Source organism: Chenopodium quinoa, unplaced genomic scaffold (assembly GCF_001683475.1).
Source record: "Chenopodium quinoa cultivar QQ74 unplaced genomic scaffold, ASM168347v1, whole genome shotgun sequence".
Taxonomy (NCBI): Eukaryota; Viridiplantae; Streptophyta; class Magnoliopsida; order Caryophyllales; family Amaranthaceae; genus Chenopodium; species Chenopodium quinoa.
The window spans coordinates 773,026-779,067 of record NW_018742861.1 but is presented as its reverse complement, the minus strand read 5'-3'; the positions used below and the strand labels follow the sequence as shown (position 1 = coordinate 779,067).

The 6,042-nt window shown below is 47.1% G+C and overlaps 1 long non-coding RNA gene across 1 annotated transcript; it reads left to right on the top strand.

Moving 5' to 3' along the window:
- The first annotated feature begins 3,472 nt into the window (after positions 1-3,472).
- LOC110726062 lies at positions 3,473-3,947 on the top strand. Its single transcript, XR_002512301.1, has 3 exons — positions 3,473-3,570; positions 3,654-3,757; positions 3,841-3,947. It is a non-coding gene; the product is annotated as an uncharacterized LOC110726062 (long non-coding RNA).
- The last annotated feature ends 2,095 nt before the right edge of the window (positions 3,948-6,042 follow it).

Below are 6,042 nucleotides of genomic sequence, written 5' to 3'. Positions count from 1 at the left end.
GATAACTTCCCAGACGCGGACCAATCAAAGCAGCACCAACCTTTGAAACCAGACGCCTCCAAACAGTACCCACAACAATAGGCCGAATACCACCACCAGGCTTGACAAGTGGCGTAAGAGGAGCACTAGCAATGTATTCTCTCAACACAGCAGGACATTTCCCAGCGAGAAAAAGATTAACCACTTGCGTAATAGAGTCCACCAACTCATCCGAAATAGCAACTGCAGCACCACTCAAACAATCCATAAGGTGTTGAGCACGCAAGTCGTCTCTACCGCATGACGTACCTCGCGGAAAACCCCTAATCTGATCCAAAACAACAGCAGGAGTAGCAATAAGGTGCTGATCAACGGGAATATCCGGGAAGATAGGAGCCGGAAAGGAAGGGTGCTTAGCTTGTAAATCTGCAAGAGTAGCGTCATTGTAAGGGGAAAGACCAGAAGACGAAAGAACCCTAACCGCAGCAGTGTAATGTCCGTCAGAAATCTTTCTCTTACACTGCTTAATATTACGCTCAGACAAATCATGGTCCTCATCAGCATCCAACAAAGGTGGAGACACATCAGCCAACGTGTCACGCACAAGCTGCACAGAACCACCAGGCTCACACCAAGAACAAATAGCAGAGGTGATACCCTCTTCCTGTCGCTGACGCCTGACACCCGAAGAACACTCGCGACTACTCCTTGGGGAAAAGGTTTTAAGGACACAGAGAGGCAACACAAGCAATTGAACCCAACAAGAGATGTCATCTGGCTTGCCAATCACCTTATCAAGGGCCCCTTTGAGAACCCGAGAAAAACCCAAGCGACACTTAGGAAGGATAGATTTCACTGAACGAAACCGCTTAGATAGCAAACTATCAAGAAGAGAAACATCAAAAGCAAAATGAGGCTCAAGAGGCCTTCCAGGAGATACCACCGAAGGAACCTGCGGTTTAGGAAAACCGAAAAGAACAAACCGAACAACACCATCTCCCAAGTCAGGAGGGGCCACAAAATCATCTGAACCATGACCATGCCGACACTTCATACAAAGAGAATGCGTCTTGAAACACTCCCCACAAAGTTAATAGTAACATATGTTAATAGTAGAAAGATAAAACAGTACAACTTAACATTTTCAAATGACTACAACCGCATATCAAAATAGGAATATAATTATATTAGCGTCTAACATCGTGCATAATTAACCATCCACTTCCATATGATTGGCATTCTCATCATCTTCATTGTTGCTTTGATCTTGGTTGTTATCACCTTTATTGTTGCTTTATCTTTCTACTATTAACATATGTTAAATATGATACACATTTATTTATAATAATAATAATAACAACAACAACAACAACATTGGTAATAATAATAATAATAATAATAATAATAATAATAATAATAAAAAAAAAAAAAAAATAAAAAATAATAATAATAATAATAATAATAATAATAATAATAATAATAATAATAATAATAATAATAATAATAATAATAATTGTTTTGGGTGTTTTTGTCCCTCGGGAGAGTTACAACACGAAGACTGATCCGGGGTGAGCTGTACCTGCAAAACAAACGGAGACACCAGTTGGGTGGTGCTCCGCCTCCGACGCACAAGTTAGAAACTTGAAGGGAGAAAAAAAAGGTGCGGAAATTTAGGTAGGGATCTGCTCGGATTCCAAGCTCAGGATGTCTCTATCAAAGAGTAAATGTGTAATAAATGATAAAACGTGCCCTCAAAATGAGGGACATTTCCCTATTTATAGGGTCTTTGGGAATTGTGCCCCTGATTAGGTTACTGAACCCTAATCATTGGTGGGCTGCGCCGTTTGGCGGCATTCTCGGGATTTGGGCCTGAAGGCCGCCTTTTCCCTTGATTTCGGGAATGACACGTGTTTTGCAGGGATTGGTCCATTTTAGACCAATCCGGGGGTGACACGTGTCACCTTCTGATTGGGCCACGTGGCAGGGTAAAATTACCCTAAACATTTGCCCCTCACATATGTGACGTGGCACGCCACGTGGCATCTGTGACACATGTCACGCTCCGGTTGGCGGTAATTTTACCGTTACAGAGTAACCGTTCACCTTCCGGGTAAATTACGGAAATGCCCCCAAATATACCCTCAATATATAGTCGTTTTACCCTCATAATTTTGTACGTTTACAAAAATTTTCTAGAGAGAAAAACTCTGAGAGAGCAGAAGTCACTTGTTGGAGGCAGACGCGAGCAAGAAAGTTTGTTCTTCAGCAATACAGTCGGTCCCGTCTACGTTCAAATACCAAATCAAAAGGTACCGTCTCTGTTTCTCTCAGCTCTTTTCTTTTTTCACCGCTTGTACATATTTCTTGCAATAAATGGATGCATCACCAACACACACGGCACAACCTAGGTTAGAGTCCAGCCGGTCACCAGGGTCGACTGAGTCTAGGACTGGGAGTGCCGGCTCGGGGTGTTGGGACCACCCTTTGCCATGGATTCCGACCAGTTATGTGTCTGTGCAGGACACCATGGCTCGGATAATGCAGACGGCCATGGACCCGAATTACAAGAGCGAAGGCTCAGGCGGCCAAACACCTGAGGGAGAAACGTCTGGTCAGGGGAACCAGACGGCTCTGGAGAGATCCCCTCCGCGCGCCCCTTCAACCTCTGCAGACCCTTTTTTGGAAGAGTGTGACCAAGGCGGCGACGAGGCCGCCTCTGCCCCCATGGACCAAAGCGAGGGGGAGACGGAGAGCGACAGCTCCGCCTCTACCTCCGAGAGCAGCGATGACTTGCCCCCTCTTCCGGATAGCGAGGAGGAAGAAAGGAAAAAGTGGAGTGAGAAGGACGATCCCTTCAGCATCCACGTCTCCTCCAAGGACCGAATCCAGATGGGGGAGAACTTAGAGAACTTTAAGAAAATGCACCCGCTTGGACACGGGTATAAGATCCGGGTGCCGCCTGAGCTGGGCACTATCACTTGGGGGGATGATCAAGAGAACGCCAACAACTATTTTGGCTGTTATGAGGCGGCGTTCAAAGCCGGCCTTCGCTTCCCCCTTACCAGGCGGTGAAGGCAATTTTGAGAGGCTACGGCCTTGGGGTCTGGCAACTTACCCCCAACTCCTGGACCAACATTCTGGGGTATGTTGCCACCTGCGAGTTCCAAGAGCTTAACCCCGGCTGAGAGGCCTTTGCAAGCATGCATTACCTCAGCAGAAGCCCAGGCGGCTGGAGGGCGTGGTATACTCTAACCACACAGCCGCAATACATGATGACCTTGGACAAGGTCTCCAAGTTCGATGGCTGGAATCACAGGTTCTACCTGATGTCAACCCCAACCAGACGGGAAAATTATGAATTCCGTTTGTACAATAAGAAGCCCGACTTGTTAGGCAGGAAGTGCGCTCTTCCCCGGATCCTAGAGGAAGACTTTGACAAAATAATCGAGGCAGACTTTTTCGGCCTCACAGACGCAACTCTATCAACCGGGGAAACAATAAAAGTCCCTAAGAATTGGATTCCCAAGAGCGCCTGGTTCAGGGATGAATGTTTCCTAGCCACCTGCGGGCTAGGGCACATGTTTAATAAACGTATGCGCCTGGGTTCACACCGTCTGTAGTATTTTTCTATCGGAATTGATTTATGATTCTGATTAATTTCTTTCTTTTTGCAGAAGAAGCACTAAACATGTTGCAGTCGGAGAAAACTCCCAAGCGGTCTTCTGCGACCATCCGCAAAGATCTTGCGGAGAAAGCTGCGGCCGAGCTCAGGGCCAAGGTATTTAGTGCCTGACCCTTTCTTAAGTTTATTTTATAAATTGTCTTGCCCGGATACTAACCTTTACTTGTTTATTTTCACAGGGGGGAGAAGTTGGGAAATCGTTTGAGAAGAATCTCAAACGGGCTAGAGAGGAGGCCCCAGCCGTTCTCAATAAAATAAAAAAGTCTGCTTGTGCGTCAACTCCTAGCGCCTCAGCCGGGGCTAAGACGATGCGGATAGCGGGGCGACTCGAGAAGGTAGGCGGCAGCCAGTGCCTTGATTTTGCCAACCCCTCAGCAGCCGCGGGGTTCACCACGCTTGCAAGCGTTTCCCGCTTGGCCGGCTCTGAAGGTAAGAACCCTTTTGAATCCCCGCTTGAGCTAGGGTGGCCTTTACGGGTGAAATCCCACTCCCAACAGACTTCATCCTCAGACGGTCGGCAACAGATAGGTGTTTCCTTAGTTTCGCACTCATCACGTATTGATTGTGGTGCAGATCAATCTCCCCGCTGGCCAAACGTCCAGAAGCACGCCAAGGCCATGCTGGATGCCGTCTGGAAGAGGGATAAGGACAATATCCCTGGGATAGAGACGTTCAATCTTGAACGCATTCTATCCCTTCTGGCTGAGGTAAGAAACTTGTCTATTCAATGTTATTTTTTCCAAGTAATTATCCCGCCTGTAATTCTTATACCGCTTGCTTTTTGCAGGCCATGCTGCGGGTGGACGGGCTCAAACGTCTTTATTCCCGCAAACGGGAAGAGGTAAAAAGAGCCAAGAAGTCCGCCATAGACGCTGATAATATTGCTTTCCACTCAACTATCGTAAATGAACTTGAAACTAAAGCAATAGTTATGACACAGGCGTCTAAAATCCAGCAACTGGAGCTAGATCTGAAGGCGGCCGACCAGCGGGTAACGGATGCTGAGACGGCCAAGAATGGGGCGGAGGAGGCCCAGAAGAAAGCAGACGAGAGCGCCAAACAGGCTGAAGAGGCGCTCAAGAAGACCCAGGCGGACCTTGGCAAACTGAAATCCAAGGTTGAGAGGCTAGAGAAGGATGTTGCTCAAGCTCAGAAAAACTTTGCAACAACCCTGGAGGCGGAGCAAAACCGCCTTGTTGCTGAGAGTGATGTTGACAACGACGCCCGTATGAAGATTGCTTGGGCTGCCTTGTACCCAGACGCTGATTATAGCATCTAGGCAATGGCACACAGCTATGCCGAGTACGTGGTGTACTTGAGAGAGCAAGGTGAGCCAGAGCCTGCCTCCTTTGAAGCCTGGCTCAGCAACAATGAGCCAACCGCGCCTGAGCTTCCTGGTCCCGGCGAAGCGCACCAAATTCCCTCAGATGATGAGGAGAAGGGGGAGAACCAGGAGGCTCCGTCTGCAAGCCAGAAGTGACCCCTCAGCGGCAGTATGCCAGTCTTCTTTTTAATTCCTTTTTATTCAGCGGTTGTATGCCAAAACTAGCTTTTTTCTGCCTGCGTGCCGAGTATTCTTGTATTTACCAGCTGTGGAGCCGTGTTAATTAACAATTTCTTTCTCCCGGACGGTGTCCGGTTAACATTTGATCCATTAGAACCGTTTGGTTGGACTGACTTTTATGAATTGCACCGACTAAGTCGGTTTTGAATATTTTGCATTTGAATTTTTAATTTTTGCCAAGCATGCGGTGATTTCTTGCCTAACTAGTCAGTAGTCCGGCTGTCCTTTCCCCTGGACGGCTGTGTGATTGGTTTCAATTGGAGATGGTTGATTGACTTGAAAACGTCTGATGCTGCAAAGAGCATGATATGTTTGTAAGTCAATCAATCACAGTAGTGATTGCCCCAAACCAAGTGCACAGCCGTACACCAACAGGCGTTTCGGTCACTACACAAACGGCTTATGCCCGTATTGGTAGAAATTTCATAGCCATTGAACTCTTGCCCCAATTGGGGTGAGGTGCAATTTCAAAATAAATAACCTAAGTGAGAACTTCAGCCGGTTACCGACTGATGCCTATGGGCATCCGGTATTTAGGAACTTATTCGTTCTTCGTAGGTTATTTTAGTCAGACGGCTATGAGTTGACCAATTTGGTCGTTCAATTTTTGTCGTCTGCATGGATACATGGAACCGACAGATAATCTGTTCTCTGCGACGATTGCACCCGGAGGGGTGTCGCCGGACGCCTTTGTCCATGTTGGGACAGACGATTTTATAAAAATAGCAACCATCCGGCCATTTTAGCCTCTGGTCCTGTTTGAGACCGGTTGTGTAGCCACTAAACGTTTTTGTGCTTAGTTTCTTAATCAGTGTTG